A 16776-nucleotide genomic window follows, 5' to 3' on the forward strand; every position below is an offset into this window, starting at 1 on the left:
CAGAAGAGAGGAGGAGAAAAGAGAGACAGCGAGTGTTGAGTCCTTCACACTGAGCGACTATCGGGGCTCCGACAGGGAAAAGAACACGGACCAGAAATAAAGGCAGCCCTCGCAACTGCATGCAGGCAGGCATGCTGTGTGTGTGTGTGTGTGTGTGTGTGTGTGTGTGTGTGTGTGTGTGTGTGTGTGTGTGTGTGTGTGTGTGTGTGTGTGTGTGTGTGTGTTTGTGTGTGTGTGTGTGTGTGTGTGTGTGTGTGTGTGTGTGTGTGTGTGTGTGTGTGTGTGTGTGTGTGTGTGTGTGTGTGTGTGTGTGTGTGTGTGTGTGTGTGTGTGTGTGTGTGAAACATCATTCTCAATGCGTTCAAAAATGTATAAGTTAAATAATAGTTGATAACATTTTCGTTTTAAATGTCTCGATATAAGTCGACCAACATTGTCAGTGGAAGGAGGAAAAATGTCTGTGCTTAAAACAATGTGTTGTGTCTTTGTAGATACGGGGAACAGTGAGAATGTGAAAGCAGTATATTATGGGAATGCTGTGATTTCTCTTTTAATCTAGAATTTTGTATTATTATAAATTGAAATTAAATAAAAGCCTTTATGTTTTTCATTTGAAATTGATGTATTGAAGTTAAATGTCATATGTTAAAAAACAATTAGAAAATAATTTCTTTAATGACAGGAAGTTGCTAAGAGTAAATTAATTTGAAAAGTATAATATGCAGCCTGTTAAAATAATTAGAAATGTGCCTTGGATTAAACACCAAGTCAATTATGTAAATAGTGAAAAACTATACTTCTTCACTCCTTTTCCTACTTTTAAACAGCTCCGCTATTCCTGTTTTTCTGTGCTCACTGTCTTCCTTTCCTCTCGCCCCTGACCAGCGTTCTGCCAGCAAAAGCTGCTTCAAAGGCCAACAGCCCAAACGCCAAATAACACACACACTCTGCCTTCTCGCTCCTCAGGAACATGAGAGCTGGCTCTAACTCACAGGCTGGTAAAGCTGTGGTGGACAGCAATCTTGATCTGGCAGGATTAGGCTACTTTTATTTCCCCGAGAGCCACGGGGAGATGGGGGAGGAGAGGGACGTGAGTTTGGGTGAGCGTGCGGGTGGAGGGGGGGACTAAAATCCTTCTACAAATGTCAGACAACGATTGGTGACCAGAGGCCGCGGAGATACACACTCACACACTTGTAAGATCACACTCATAAAGACTCCAGAAAAAGTGCCACCCAGAGAAGAGACTCATCACTCCCCGTCTGATCAGTCGGAGAGAGAAGAGATGTGGGTGGGGGCAAGAAGGGGGCAAAGCAGGAGGCGGAGGGAGCGAGGGTAGGAAGGAGGGAGTAAAAGAGGGAGGGAGGGAGTGAGGGAGGGGGGATTACACAATTATTCAGATAACAGCTGGGTATAATCTAGTGGCAGATGTCTCTCGGTCAACAATGCCCACCACACACAGGCGTGCATGTGTATGCGCACACACACTAACAGAGCTTCAATGCTCAGCGAGCAGCCACAGAGGGAAGAAACGGCCGCTGATCAACCAACTACTTAACAACACAGCACTCTATCGCTCTGCCTGGGAACGCTTTTGTTTTTTTTACCAGATACTGCTTGGATGAAGAAATCTTGAAAAATAATGACACGGAGCATGTTTTCTCCTCAATATAAAATGTCTAAAATAAATACACACAAGTTGGGAAAGCGACGACCTGTTTGCTTTTCTTCTCTTCCGACAGCCGTCTGAAAAACAAAACCTAAAACCCCTAGGAATTCTGTCCGAGGAGGAGAGAGGTGGAGGGTCACCGGTTGATTGACAGTTAATTGTAGTTGCACACGCACGCGCGCACACACACACGCGGGGAGTGTACACACATGCAGAACAGCATCCCTCCCGTCTGTGAGTGATCTCCAAGACTCCCGATAGTGGCTCTAGCAGCAGCAGCAGCACCCCCCCCCCCCCCCCCCCCCCCCTCACTGAAAGGGCACTATAGAAGCCATAGAGTCCGCACCCCACTGGGCAGAGCCTGTACAGTCTCTTCACCTTGAGAGCCACAGCAGGAGAAGGAAGAAGAAGAAAAAGAGGAGGAGGACAGAAGTTGACAAGACGGAGACAAAGAGAGCATGTGGTTCCTTTTCTATAGGCCAGATCATATTCATTATATTTACTCAAAAAAGATTATATTTCTTTGAAAGACTTTTTGGACAAACTTAATTCCCGAGCGAACAAATCTTCATGTGAGGGTGCGTGAAGTGGAGCAGGAAGCGAGGGGCGGCCCAAGCAAGTAGTGAGAGCGAGCTCTGTCAATCCATCATCCCAGGCAGCCTATTGTGATTTGGTTTAACACTGGTTAACAGCTCGTCCTGTCAGGGGATGGATCATCCCACAGCGCCTCACATGCTAATAGCTTAAGTAGGCATCCCATGTCCCCCGGAACTAATACCATAAATACTAATACCATAAAAGAGCGGTGCGCCAACGCTCCAGCCTCACTTTCGCCTGCGTTAGCCAACATCCCGATACTTTACGGATTAGAAAAACATAATGAGATGCATATGGTTATTACCTCCCTGGTCCAGGATGGCTAAGAACAGGGACAAGGGGAAAAAACTGCATTACTAATTTCCTATCACCATATGTTAATGTTAAGTAATCCTGGTTGAGGCAATTCAAACACTCTGATGCAAATCAAAAACTAAAAAAATGCTAAAATAAATCTTATTTATGGTAGATCTGATAATGTCAGTCAGGATTGAGGGAAATCAAACGAAATGAGAAAGATGTCTTAATATTAGGCGGTGTTATTTGTCACAACAGGAAATGTGAGACGATAAAAAAGTGATTTGAGATCAATCAGGTTGAAGTTGTGTTTAAGGACCTGGACATGATTCCCTGTGCGCTCCTCCTCTTCTGTAAATCTCAGCATTTTATCAGAGCGCTCATTCGTCCGCTCGGCAGATTTTCACCGCCGCAGCACCACGGACAAACGAGCACTCCAGAGCTGCGTAACGCGCCTCTACAGTCAGTTTATGAAATGTGCAAAAATGCGTGTGCGTGCATCTGTGTGTGTGTGTATCCATAACACTGCGAGTCTTGCGCTTCCCAGCTGTCACCTACCCTTCACAGACATCCTTTCAATACACATTAAAGCAGTGCTGCAGAAAGTTTAGTCACATTGTTGTTCTGAACGAAGCTTTCCACTGATCTGCTCCCTCGGTTCCCCCCCGCTCGATTGACGGCTGCCCTGTCAGTTTGTCGCGGCGCTTTAGAAAACACCAACGGCTCTCTGATGAAGTGCTTACAAAAGGTCATAGGGTGGAGGCGATGGAGAGGAGGGGAGCCGACTACTGAGAGAGAGGGAGGCAGGGGAGAAGGAAAGGGAGACGGGACGGAGTGAAGGAAAATCCATAACACAAATACAGCTGTCAGAAGCAATGCAGAGTTAGCAGGGGACACAGCGACCGATGGGAGCTTTTTCATGAAGACGCTCCGCTCGAACACAACAGGCTCACTTTCAACACCGCTCTGGTGTTTCCTTCGGCTTCAGCCCACCATCTCATGTGCTCTACCTGGCTCTGCCGCTGACCTCATGACTCTTTCTCTCTCGCTGTGGACTCACACTTGATAGGTCCGACTGCCTAACTTCCCGATCTGTGCTCTCATTCTCCTTCAGCTCCAGCCATGGCCTCAGGTGCCAGGCGTACTCTGGAGAGGCTGATCTAATGCTTCCTCAGCTATAATGACCCACGCCTAAAAACCCTCGCACTGCCGTTTCCTGCGCTTCTACCAGCCTTTCACTCATACGTTATATCTCTCGCTCCGTCCCTCTTCTGCTTCCCTTTCCCCCCCGTGTCCATAGGAAACAGTCTCTTCCGCTCTGAGCTGCTGGGTCACTCCTTCCCACATCCATCAGCTGTTAATGGGCCCGTGCTCTGAGGAGATGGAGACACATCTCTGAGCCACCCCACACTCACACACACATATAAAAGCTCATCTGAAACGCATGGACATGTTAATGACCACAGGCTAAACCACTGTGTGGAGCAAAAATGATTAGCTTATCAATCAAGAGGGAGAAAAGTGCGTAGATTTTAAAGAATGAGGTTGGGACTGCGAGCGGGGCTGCTGTCATCACGAATGCAATGACAGCTCTTTTAAAAGACACAAAAGGCTAAAGACAACAAAGGAAGAATTTCTCTTTCAATCTCACAGGTGGTCAACTTCCTAATAACCACTTAAAGGCATCTTCTCGCTCCATTTTCTCTGCTGTCCTGCAACTTTCCTGCGCGACACCGCCTTCTGACCCGTCATTAAAAACACATCTCATCTTTGGAAAACGTGTGGGATTTATGATATGCACACACCGACAGACACACACAACTATTCAGCCCTCGACCTCTCCTGAATAACAGGTTCAATTAGAACCACATGTCTAATCAGGCCTCAGACTATAGCAATGTGGCGGCACTTTCACTGTGCAGTCAATCACTTCAATACACAACCAGAGCACTCCCCCACTTGATACATAACACCTTCATTTAATCCATTAATTTGTCAATTATATTTCATTAACATATTTTTAAAGAGGTAACAAGCCGTGATTGCTATTGTAATGCTACTCAGTGATTACACATGGAGACGTGTAGATTTCCATTTTCCAATTTTTTAAATCACAACGAAAATCCCTAAAAATCTAATATATACTAAATTATAATACGTTTCACTTTAAGACATGTTTAAACAATTGTCACAACCTATAGAATAGCTTACCCTACACCATTTTCACATTTAAAAGCCCCAGAAATGTTCAGCTCAAAAGCGCACACCGTAACGGAAGCTGCAGGATCAACACTTTCAATAATTCAATCTTTTTTTTTGTATGCTTTCGCTCCATACACAGTGACATTTTTTGCTTTTCTCAAACCCCATCTAAAAGATATCGACAATTTAACCATTTCAGCTTTTTTGAGCAGGTGATGCACTGAAGTGCTGCAGTAGAAGTAAACCTGTGAGTATCCATCACAGGTCAAATCCTACATGTATAGCAGAGTTGTATACGGCTGCTCTTCAACATCACTTTGGTGCCAAAAGCCCACTCAGACTTGTGGGCTTGGGAGCAGGAGGGCTCTAATGAGGGGAGAGCGAGAGATGGAGAGACGGACAGGCGAGCCATCAACGCTACCGACGCACAGGACATTTAAAACTTCAAATACTGTCCATTTTCACTCAAGCAGGACAGGTGAATTGAGAAAAAGCACTCTTGTGCACACACACTCCCGCACTCAGATATATACACTCTTCCACACATTCACACACGCTCATGCTGGAGGTAAGGACTCTCTGAGTGAGTTTATGGACTAACACAATCATGTTGCTGGCTTTTAATCCTGCTTGAAGGGTTTTTAAAGCGCATGAGATTCACAGCCGTTAATGCCTGTCTCTAGACGGTCTCATACATGTGCCGGAGTCACACACCGGAACACAGTCACACACACAGGCTGGCCGGCCTGAAAATCATAATTTAAGTGATGTGTCAGTAAGCATAACAGAAACAATTGTCTGCTGGAGAACAGAGTCTGAAACTGATAAAAATCAGCAGCACATGAGCGACTCTTACAAACAATGAAACAAAACAGGACATGGAAAAGACACAGCTGTTGAGAGGAGGCAAGAAAAAAAGGCAAAGAAGGAAAAGTGTTGAGGCAAGTCAGATGAAAAAAGGTGGCAATGCTGAGGCAAACACACGGACGCACAATAGCCGACAGAGAGCAGAGAGTCAATCTGTCTCTGACACCTCTGGCTTCCTGCACACATACACTCTCCTTTCAAACCAAATTCTCAAAAACTCTTTTATCTCATTGTTTTATTTCCATGAAAAGCCTTCACCGATGTGATGAATTTGCAAAGCACATCATAAATGATAACTTTACAATGAGCTTTTACTGTTGGTAAATGCTGCAGTGTTCAAGTAGAAGTCATTAAAAAAAAATCCTCTACCTATCAGCAGTGTCTCGCTGTTCTCCCTGAGCTTTATATTTGTTTCTTTTGAAGGTTTGTCAGGCCATTTTAAATAAAATTTACAATTCACTAAATTGTTCAGTAATCTGAATTTTGTTGGAAATCCAAACATGGTTGTTTTACAGTATTTGAGACATGTCAGCTGCCGAGCCTTCACTGTGCCAGAGAGAATTGAAGCAGCTGGAAGAACATGTAGCTACATGAATTTTTAAAAGAAAGTCAAAACTGGATTTCCCCCCCCCCCCCCCCCCCCCCCCATGTTCCTGGAAAATCATTTCAGCATTTAAGAATGATCTAACTGTGAGATGCTGTCAGCTCATTTGTGCTAATTGTGGTCACACTATAAAAATTGGTTCAGGTGTACAGAAATGCAAATTGTGGACCAGTTGCATTTCTATCTTTGTAAAAATAAAAAAATCTTAAAATTCAGATATTGATCAAAATATGCTGATTTAAATAAAACATTTAAAACATTGATGCAGATTTTATGAAGGCTTCGCATGAATGTGTTATTCATAGGTGAAATAAAGTTTTTTCCTAATTCTGTAAACACCTTACTCCTGGGACTCGAAGCCACCACACAATACCTGCTTTCCTGTCTGACACCAGAAATGTGACAAGGTCATAAAACGTGATGAAGAGCTTTTTCATTCCCGCTGGATCTTCTATTAAAGTGCAATTAAAAGTGTGTCATCGCGTCGCGGAAATGCCACCACAGAGGACAGGAGGGGGGGGGGGGGGGGGGGGGGGGAGGGGGGGACACAACAGGAGAGAGAGGACACAGTAAATAAAATTAATTATGCCAAATGCCCCGGCGCCCATCAATCACGGGGCAATAATGCCCGTGTCAGGGTGCACCCACACGGCCTGTATGCTTTCTCTCAATGACAGACAACTAACAGCGATTAATTGTCGTTTCATCTCTCCCTCTTTTTTGTCTGAACCCTTCCATCACGCGGGACATGAGTCCATCTGACATGAGGGAATGTTGTGATGTTTCATATTTGATTTCTTTAGTTTTATTTTTAGGTGGGAAAGAAGAAAATAACAACTTATTGTGAACAACACTTACTGTAAATAGATGTTACATGTTGTGTGTTGTGTTGTGGGCAGTCGCGCAAATTAAGGGTGGATTTTAATCTGTTTATCTCATTATAAAATGTCATTTTAAAAATTATAGTTCCGGTAATACTTCTTTTTTTCTCTATGAAGAAAATATAATTTTCCTTTGTGGTGTGGGCCTGATTTCAGACGGGTTGTGACTTCAAAAAGAAAGGGAAAACATGGGTCATGCAGAGGTTCCATGTAGACTTTAACCCCCTCAATTTCTAAATGTAGGCCTATAACATTGTCTAAGTCTGTTTTAAATATGTGGGCCTCTTTGTATAGGTATTCATATAGAACGTTTTATTTTTATTTAGTGCCATCAGTTATGAATTATGAATAAATCAGACGCATCGGTGTTATAATGCACTAATTATCACTGTCAAATTAGATCCGTTTTAATATTCTCCGTTAAACTTTTATTATGCTTTAACAACTTTTCTTCACGTCCTGTTGTTAAAACCCTCAATTGAAGGCCTTTATTGTTATTTATTTAATCCGGTGAGATTATGGAAACAACAAAAAACTCTGATGCTACTTAACGCGGTTCCGATTTCAAAAGTCAAAATGGTTTGAAAAGAAAGTCCCCTGACCTATTGACAATGCCCCAAAAAAAGAATGTTCCCCTATCGTTAAACAAGGGGTGTATATCCTCGGGTAAGGATTTAGAGCCTTTTTTAATTAAAAAAGTTATCGTTACATTTTCCAAAACAAAATGGATATAATAGGAGACAGTGCTCAACGGCTGAGAGTTAAACAGGTAAAGCGATGACAAAGCACTCTCACACGGGTGTGTCAAATGATCACCACATAACCTACGGTGGTGTTTATTATCAAATCCCTTAACAAGCGCTAATAATGGCCACGCAAAATTAAATTCTTGCCTCCATTCAAATCCCGACATTTTAGTTAATCCTAACCTGAGAGATACACTTTGTGTTGTTCCTCTGACACTTTCTATAAACACCGGTCTCTCAGTGCACTAAACTGCTTCGATCAATAATAAGAGTTCAGATAAATTGACCATTAAAATAAACCTCGTTTGAAATAAACCACAGTTTGATTCTGTGTATAACAAGTGTGGAAGTTGCGAAGAAATCACAAGAAAGTGGATGCACCTCTATTGTAGAAATTGATGAAAACTTCAAAGAGGATTTAAAAACGTGGCTGATAAGTTTAGCATTCAACGATCCGGTGAAAAGAAAGTTACAGTGTAACATGAGGGAAGTCACAAAGAGGGAAACACCGCGTGTGCTAGCCTTTATAATACTCTCCAATACTGTAATATATTTTAAGGCTGACTTGGAGATGTTTCACAAACAATGTGCGATGCAAAAGTTGATGTTTGAGTTGTTTTTGCCGTTTACTAGACTAATGTGTGTGTCAGAGAGTTTCAATGGAAGCACAGAGTGAGGAAAGAGTGAGGAAGGTTCAAACAAAGTGGGAAAGGAGAGTGTAGATAATGCATCAACCTGTTCTCTTGTTTTCTGAAGAAGTCAACTTTCACGCCAGTGGTTGGACCATGTGGACAGCCCCGCTTCTGCTCCTCGAGCCCCCGATGCGTCCACTCTCTCGCGGCGACAAAGGGGGACACAAACCGACGAAAAAAATCTCAAAAAAAGAAAAATGGAAAGGAACAGAGAGGGGAGAGAGAGACAGAGAAATCTAGGATCTAAGACCGCAGGACCATTACTTTAAACGACAAAGCGTGCTCGTTAGTCCTTTCCTTTTCCCTTTTGTGTGCGTCCTCTCTCCTCGGAGTGGCCCCTCTGGAGTGAAGTCAGAACAATACTGCCGCTAAAACTCTGGCACTGTGCGCAAGTTGCCGCGGAGAAAGCGCGCAGCTTCTCGTCTTGTTTTGTTGCGTCTGCTTCCCCTCGCTATCTCTTCGAGAGGCTTCTTCAGCACGAACAAGCTCTCCACCGGTCCTCACTTTTTGGCATCCCGTCTGTTGCTTGCTCGTTCGCTGGAAATCAGGGTTGAATCACTAGGGCTGTGCGAGTGAACGAGTGTGGAGTGTGTGTGTTGCGAGAGGGACAGTTTGCTGCTGCGCTACCGTAATTACTCTAAAGCAGGTGCGCGTTTTTCATCGCTTGCCCTATCCTCGCAAAGCCCTGGCGCACAATAGGAAAACAGCAGCCGGTTTGAGGTATCTCTCTCTCCCTCTCTCCCTCTGTCCCAGTGTGTGTGTGTGTGTGTGTGTGTGTGTGTGTGTGTGTGTGTGTGTGTGTGTGTGTGTGTGTGTGTGTGTGTGTGTGTGTGTGTGTGTGTGTGCGTGCGTGCGTGCGTGCGTGTGTGTATGCGCGCGTGTGTGTAAGGGGAAGGCACTGATCTTTTGACCTCTCTTTGCATCCCGGCTGAGTTGTGCTATTGTGGAGGCAGAGAGGAACAGATGTTAGCCTGCACAGAGTTTGAGCTAAAAAACCGTCAGAAACAAAGAACGATCACACAAACTGAAGCAGCCTGATATTTAAAAACACTTTGATTTTCTTTAAACACTTGTTAATTTCAGAGTTTAAAAAATGTGCATCGGTTTATATATCAAATTTAAATAAAGTCTATTTTTCTGCATTTTTCACTCTTGAAACACCATTTGGCGATACAAGTGTCATCTATTGACTGCATGGAAGCCTTTATTGATTAGTGCCAAAAAGATTTACCTCAACCTAAGAAATGCTACATTCAACAACAACAAAAAAAGGCATTAAATAATTTCAAATGGGTTATTTCTTGTTTTACACTTACCTTGCGAATAGACAGTTATATTGTGATTGGACAATTTGTACTGTCTCCCCCTCACTATGTCCTTTATGTATTTTGGAAGGCTGACAAATCCTTTTGCAGAGTTATTACCACCTTTTTTCTTCACCTCACCACCACATTCATTTACTAATTGACAGCATAATCAGTGTTGAGATTACTGTCTCTGATGAAATTTGGAAATTACATCATACCTGTCGCAGAAAAAGTGAGAGAAAAAAAAGAGTGCCATAACTCATAAGAAGATCTTAGAATAATTTTGATTTGGCCATTAAATGAGATTCTGCCCTCCTGCCTTTGCTCTATCTGAGCTTTTACCATTGGAAAATGATGGCAGTCCATCACAGCACCACCCAACAATGGGCCACGGCCGCAGTAAATCACAACACATTCATTAGCACGATCAATACCACTAAAATACGTGTGTATGTGTGCAAATGTTTAGGGTGTGTGTTTATGTGTGTGAATCTAACTACTACATGAGCACCCATATTTTATTTTATACTCACCTCTCTTCTGAGCCTGACCGTGTCTTTTGCCAGGAACACTTTGTTATATATCTCCAATAAATCTCAAGAGGAGTGGCGGGCGCTAATGTGAGGAACTGGACGGTGATCAGTGATGCTTTTTAAGTGGCCGTTATCATCAAGGTGCACTTCCAAGTTTGATTGAAAAAATGAGACGGTGTTATTAAAAGAATGTTTATAACAGGACACCAGTGTGGGTACGTATAATCTTTATAGTGACAAACAACCTCAATCTTATAACTAAAGATGTGTCGGATTTTATTATAATCCCCATTAGTAACTGAAACAGCTACTCTTCCTGAAGTCCAGATAACAGATAATACACTAACAGACAAAACAACCAAATGATAGGAAAAGAATACAAGAGAAGAACAATAGAGGGTGAAGAGACTGAATCATCTTTGTGCTTGCTGTTGTGTAACTGTTGACATTTTTACTAAAGATATCAATCACCCACGCCTGTTTGGAGAATCATGATTTGTTGTTGTTTGCCTGTTTTAGCTCATTGTTGCATAAAATGACAAGATTAAACAGAGCACAGGGAACTCAATAAGACTCCGCACTGCCTACTGTAAATAAAGCCGAGCCAGGCAGGGCTAAAGCGGGCCAAAAATGAAACCGAAAAAGAAAAAGGGCTGGCGTGGACATCTTAAGTCCACACCTTCCTTCTTGTTCTCGGTGAAAAGAGAAAAGCGCTGTTTGGCCCTCTCACCCATCTCCAATTCCCATTTAGGAACCCTTCTCTCCCTGTTAATCAGGGGAAATAATTATCAAAGTGGACAGGTAATTAAATTAAAACATAAGTGGCTACATGAGCTGGGTTGGCTGTACTACAAGGTTTTCCCTGGCTTAATTAAAGAGAAATATGGGAGAGCTCACCCACAGTGTCACAGAGCTGGGAAAAAGGCAGAAAAAAAAGCTCCTGCCACTAACTTGAATAACTCACTGTGATCCCTTAAATGCAGGATTTTAGATTGATAAAAGAAAAAGAGCTGATTCTGGCCTGAGTGGAAATGTGGGGGAGAATTCTCCTCCAGTGCTCATTCCTGAACGCATCAGCCCCACAGACCGTGTTGTTTGTTTGCGTATGAGAGCAAAAGCACATGTGAGGCGAGGGAGCGCAGACATGTGTGGTAGACGCATTCAAACCTGCAAACTTTAGCAGCCATCTGGGAATAATGTCGTAAAATAAAGACACAATAAAATAAAACTTACTGCTGTTGATGTTTACAAACAACCCCCACAACATTTCCACAATGCCTTGAGAGTCAAACCCAAAGAGAGGTCTCACAACACACACACAGCCACACACACACACACAAATAAACAGACCCAGAGCGGTAAGGCAGCGCAGAGACCATATTATCCAAACATTCACAAACACACTCATATGTGCCCACACCCACTTTGGTACACATATGAGTGTGCATGTTTACAAATAAAAAGACAAAGTGGGAAGGCTGCATATGCACACTCACATAAACAAACACACACACACAAACAAACACACACACACACACAAATACCACTGCCGCCTCTGTGGTTATGCAAAAGACAACAGAAGACTGTCTGAAACTGCATTTCTCAAGGCTGGGTGTATTACAATAATAAATGACTGTGTGTGTGTGTGTGTGTGTGTGTGTGTGTGTGTGTGTGTGTGTGTGTGTGTGTGTGTGTGTGTGTGTGTGTGTGTGTGTGTGTGTGTGTGTGTGTGTGTGTGTGTGTGTCTAGCCTCATCGCAGACAATAGTTTCAGCATCGCTCTCCAAATATACTCTGATTGCTGGAAGACAATCAACGCCTGCTTTCCATTAGCAGGTGTTTCATAAACATGTTTACTGTCACAGCTGCTGCGTGTCTCACAAACACAGACACACACACACACACACACACACACACACACTAAAGTGAGACATGCAAAGAGTGTGTTTATCACTACTCTCTCCTTTCCTTGGCCTTTAGTTGGAAGGGAATAATTAGGGAGTCCCAGCCAAGGCAGTGGTGTACGTGTTAACAAGCTGTTTTAACACACACTCACACACTTCTTCCCAGAGGCAGGGACAGCCACAGAGAGCGAGAGAGGATCTTGTTCTATGCCTCAAGGACTCACTTCATTTTGAAACACCTCTGACCCACAAGTGGAGTCCAAAAACAAGCCTTGAGCCCGGGTTGTGTGTTCATCTGACAGGTATACATCAGCAAGGCTCAAACACACCAGCCAAGACGGCACCTGAAGAGTTAAAAAAGAAATATTCATCCTCTCTTTAAAAAATTAAGTAAAAAATAGAGGAATGTATTTATGGATGAAGAATCAACCGTCAAATAATTTCCATCGTACGCAACCTGTTCTAACTTTATAAGGGAATGTTGCTGTAATTAAACAGTTTAACATTTTTTCTAAAACACCCTTGGAGTTTGAGCTTTTTGGGAGATACCATTAGCTTCCAGTTCATATGCATTGATGTGTCAGAGAGCAATGGAGATGTACTTACTGAAGCAGTGAATGTACACACACACATTCCCACACACACATGATTGTATGTTACACACTGACATGAGGAGGAGGAAAGGGAAGGAAGGAAACTGTTGACAAGTGTTTGCAAATGAAAGTTATTCGAATTTGTATGCGGCGTAAGAGTGACTGTACACACCTGGGATTCAAAGAAGGAAGGGGAAATGGAGATTATGGATGGATGATGGATTTTAATACATAACGCTTTATGTTACACGTGTTATTTTCTAATTTGTATTTACACGTCACTTTCTTAGCTTTCAATGTTTTATACAATGCATTTGCTTTGCCGTTTTGAATATCATAGGCACATTGTTTTGTAAAACTTACTATATATCTGTGGCAGCTTAAAGGTAAAACTTGAGCATGATAAACTTGAGCATAATAAACTTGAGCGGTTAACATAACATATTAAAATATGGCTTATTAGGAGTTATATAAAAATGACTGTAGTAAAAACCAACGTAGGGCTCAAAGTAAATGTACTGAAGTACTGCTCTTTAATACAATTATGATTTACATGATTTTACTTCTTTTTTTAACCATATATTTTACATTTAAGAAGCCAATATTGTACTTTTTCACTAAACTAACCTTTGGCGCTAGGGGTTTAATATCTTAGTTACCAGTTAATTAGCCATTTTTAATTCAGATACATTTTACAAAAATAAATCATCAAATGAATTATGATGGATTACTATGGATTAGGCACCCTGCAGTGGTTGGAATTATCCCAGTCGTTACCAGCAGTGGTGCTTATACATTAATACATAACAAATCTAAGAATATAACATTTTAGTGAGATGGGCCATTCTGCATTATTACTTTTGACACTTAAAGCATGTATTGATGCTAATGCTTCTACTTAAGTACAGTGCAAATATGAATGCAGGACTTTTGCTTAAGTGAGAGAGTATACTTCTTCAAACGCTGGTTAATGGGTCAAGTTAACTCAGTACTCTGTCTGTACAATATTCATCCAAACTGGGTCAATTTTATCCAGCGATATTTAAGTGTGTGGCTGTGTGTGACACGACCTCAATGACGCCACACGCGGGGCGGCATGACGGAACTGTGCCACTCTTCATGTCCGTCTGTCCATTTATGTGTAACTCAATCCAAGACATGCAGGATATATCCCTGAAACCCTATCCCTTCATCTGCTTACATGCAGGACATACAAACATACGTCAAGAAGACACACACAAACACACACACCGACACACACTTTGAGCTTTCCAGTCCCTCCCTCGGTGCGATCTTGTATCAAAGCAAACAAATGACATGCTGTCTTCTCCTCTCTCCCCCCACTGTCTTTTTTGATGTGTGGTTGTGTAAAATGACACGCCGTATCTCTCCAGCTGACATTATCACTCGCCAGCGCGCTCACATCTCCCGGGCCGCACGCCTTTCCCACAGGACTCCCTACAGCAGGGGTCTTTGTCTCCGAAAGCATCGCTCTCACACACACACACCCACCCACCCACACACACACACACACACACACACACACACACACACACACACACACACACACACACACACACACACACACACACACACACACACACACACACACACACACACACACACACACACACACACACACACACACACACACACACACACACACACAGAAAGATGTGGAAAAGCCTCTATGATTTTACCTCTGCATTGTGCTGTCAGTGACTGGTCCGAGGAAGGAGAGAAGCTGGGACGGAGGGATGGAGAGGAAGATAGGATTGACTTTCTGTAGCAACCTTTACAGTGTGTGTGTGTTTTTCTCTTTTTTGAAGATGGGATGTATGGCATTTCTCTGCAGAGGATTTTTTTTAACGCAGCAGAGAGAGATGTAACCCGGAGAGCTCTGTCACATTAGGGTGGCCATCAGTGTTAAGCTGACATATATAACAGCCCTGATACAATAACCAGCTCAAGACTCTATCACAAATGTGGCGATGGGTTGATAGATGGCAGGGAAAGTGTTTGTTTCAAAGGAACAAAATTGAAAAAGTAAAGAAGATAACATGAAAAGATTACAGTAAAATCTATTTTCATGTGACTTTTAAACGCAAAATTAAAGTTATTTTATATATATATAATGTGTTAGAAAGAGAAAACATCAAAAGGTGACAGACATTTAAAAATGGACAAAAAAGTATAGGTACAAATAAAATAAAAACATATTACCAATGAAGCTTCATCCCATTAATCTCCACTCTGGCTGAACTCCTTGTCCTTTACGGAGCACTTCAAAGGAGCCCCAATAGAAACACAAATACAATCAATGAAAGCACTATAACGTTATTGACATTGAAAATACACAATTTTCTTTCAGTTATTTCAAACAAGCCACCTTGTCCCCCAGCAATGATTCAAGAATGCATTGCAGGGGTCTTTTGTCCCCTTGTGTTATCAAAAGATCGCCGTAAATGTTAAGAAAACTTCACTTATTTGAGCTGAATCAAATACAAATATTTAATCCTTTAGTTTTCACAACCTTGGAGGCTTCACATCATTGAATGCAATATGTGGGGGGGGGGGTCTTTTTTCATATAAGTTTTGAACTGGAATTCACTATGACTGGTTGGGGACATTGACCAGATCTGTTTGTCTGAGTGAACTATGGTTGTGAAAGGCTCAATGATTTCCTTTGACTTGAACATCTCCTCTTCTTTAGCTCCTTTTAGCCATCTTGAAGGAAACACACTAAAACATGCCCATCGTTACAGCGCCAAGGATGCAGCGGCAGTCTGTTCATGAATATAACTCATTTTTATTTTGTCCTTGTGTTTTTCTTCAAAAAGACATACACACAGAAAATGTGCCTCAGATGGACAAAAAACATCTCTTTTTAAATATGCAAGCATTTATTCAGCTTCTCTGCTTTTAAAAGTGCACTTACAACAAACTTCAAGATGATCTGCAACTAGGCATAAAAACACACAAAGCAATATGTTAAGTCAAATGTGTATTTATGAATACATATTTAAATAAACACAACTTTTTACGTTTTGTATGTATTTAAATATGTATTCATATTTAAATAACACATGAAATAAAAAACATCCCCTGACCACCCCACCAATGACGAATTAAATAAAGCTCATGTGCTTATTTTAAGCTGATGTGTTATAAAGAGATTTTTATAAAGAAACAAAAAGACACTTTCAGCCAAAAGAAGTCTTCATGTTCATTCAATACCTTTTTCACTTTTGACAAAAAGGCTTACATCTGTGAAGGTTAACATTTCCAGCATAGCGGGATAGTAACAATTACTGTTACACATCCAGTATGTGAGAAATGCACATTAGATTCCATCAGCCTTTCAGCATTACAGGTCACTTGTGTGTGTGGGAGGCACAGGGACCTGTGTGTGTGTGTGTGTGTGTGTGTGTGTGTGTGTGTGTGTGTGTGTGTGTGTGTGTGTGTGTGTGTGTGTGTGTGTGTGTGTGTGTGTGTGTGTGTGTGTGTGTGTGTGTGTGTGTGTGTGCACTGCGGAGAGAAAAAGAAAGAGGATGAAGGGCATCAGAGGTCGTCAAATTGCCACGGTGCTTTTTGTCCTATCAAACGCTCATGCGAGTCAGTCTTGAGTGAATTTCAATAATCATCCTGAAGGACTTTTCTTCTTGGGCCACATTCTGCTAAATGTATCTCTCTGCTTCTAATTCCCCTTCACAATACGTCTGGCTCAGGCTACTCATCATGTCATTGGTCCCTTTTCTATTCCCCTGTGTTTGATTCTGACAAATACATGGATTATCGGCCAGGGGGATTTTTAAATATATGGCTAATGTGAGCTTTCATGCCTGTGCTTTAATCTGCGGAGTATTTAAAACCAATCTTAAGGAC

General features: G+C 42.1%; 1 protein-coding gene across 7 annotated transcripts in view; it reads right to left on the minus strand.

Annotated features, from left to right (window-relative positions):
* Window positions 1-9174, minus strand: part of foxp4 (forkhead box P4) — a 93523-nt gene extending 84349 nt beyond the window's left edge. For all 7 annotated transcript variants that reach the window (XM_034082410.2, XM_071203110.1, XM_071203109.1 and 4 more), the window contains exon 1: window positions 8599-9174. The gene's annotated coding sequence lies outside the window, so the exon portion shown is untranslated. The remainder of the gene's footprint in view (window positions 1-8598) is intronic.
* Between the last annotated feature and the right edge of the window lie 7602 nt (window positions 9175-16776).

This window comes from Pseudochaenichthys georgianus, chromosome 5, assembly GCF_902827115.2.
Source record: "Pseudochaenichthys georgianus chromosome 5, fPseGeo1.2, whole genome shotgun sequence".
Taxonomy (NCBI): domain Eukaryota; kingdom Metazoa; phylum Chordata; class Actinopteri; order Perciformes; family Channichthyidae; genus Pseudochaenichthys; species Pseudochaenichthys georgianus.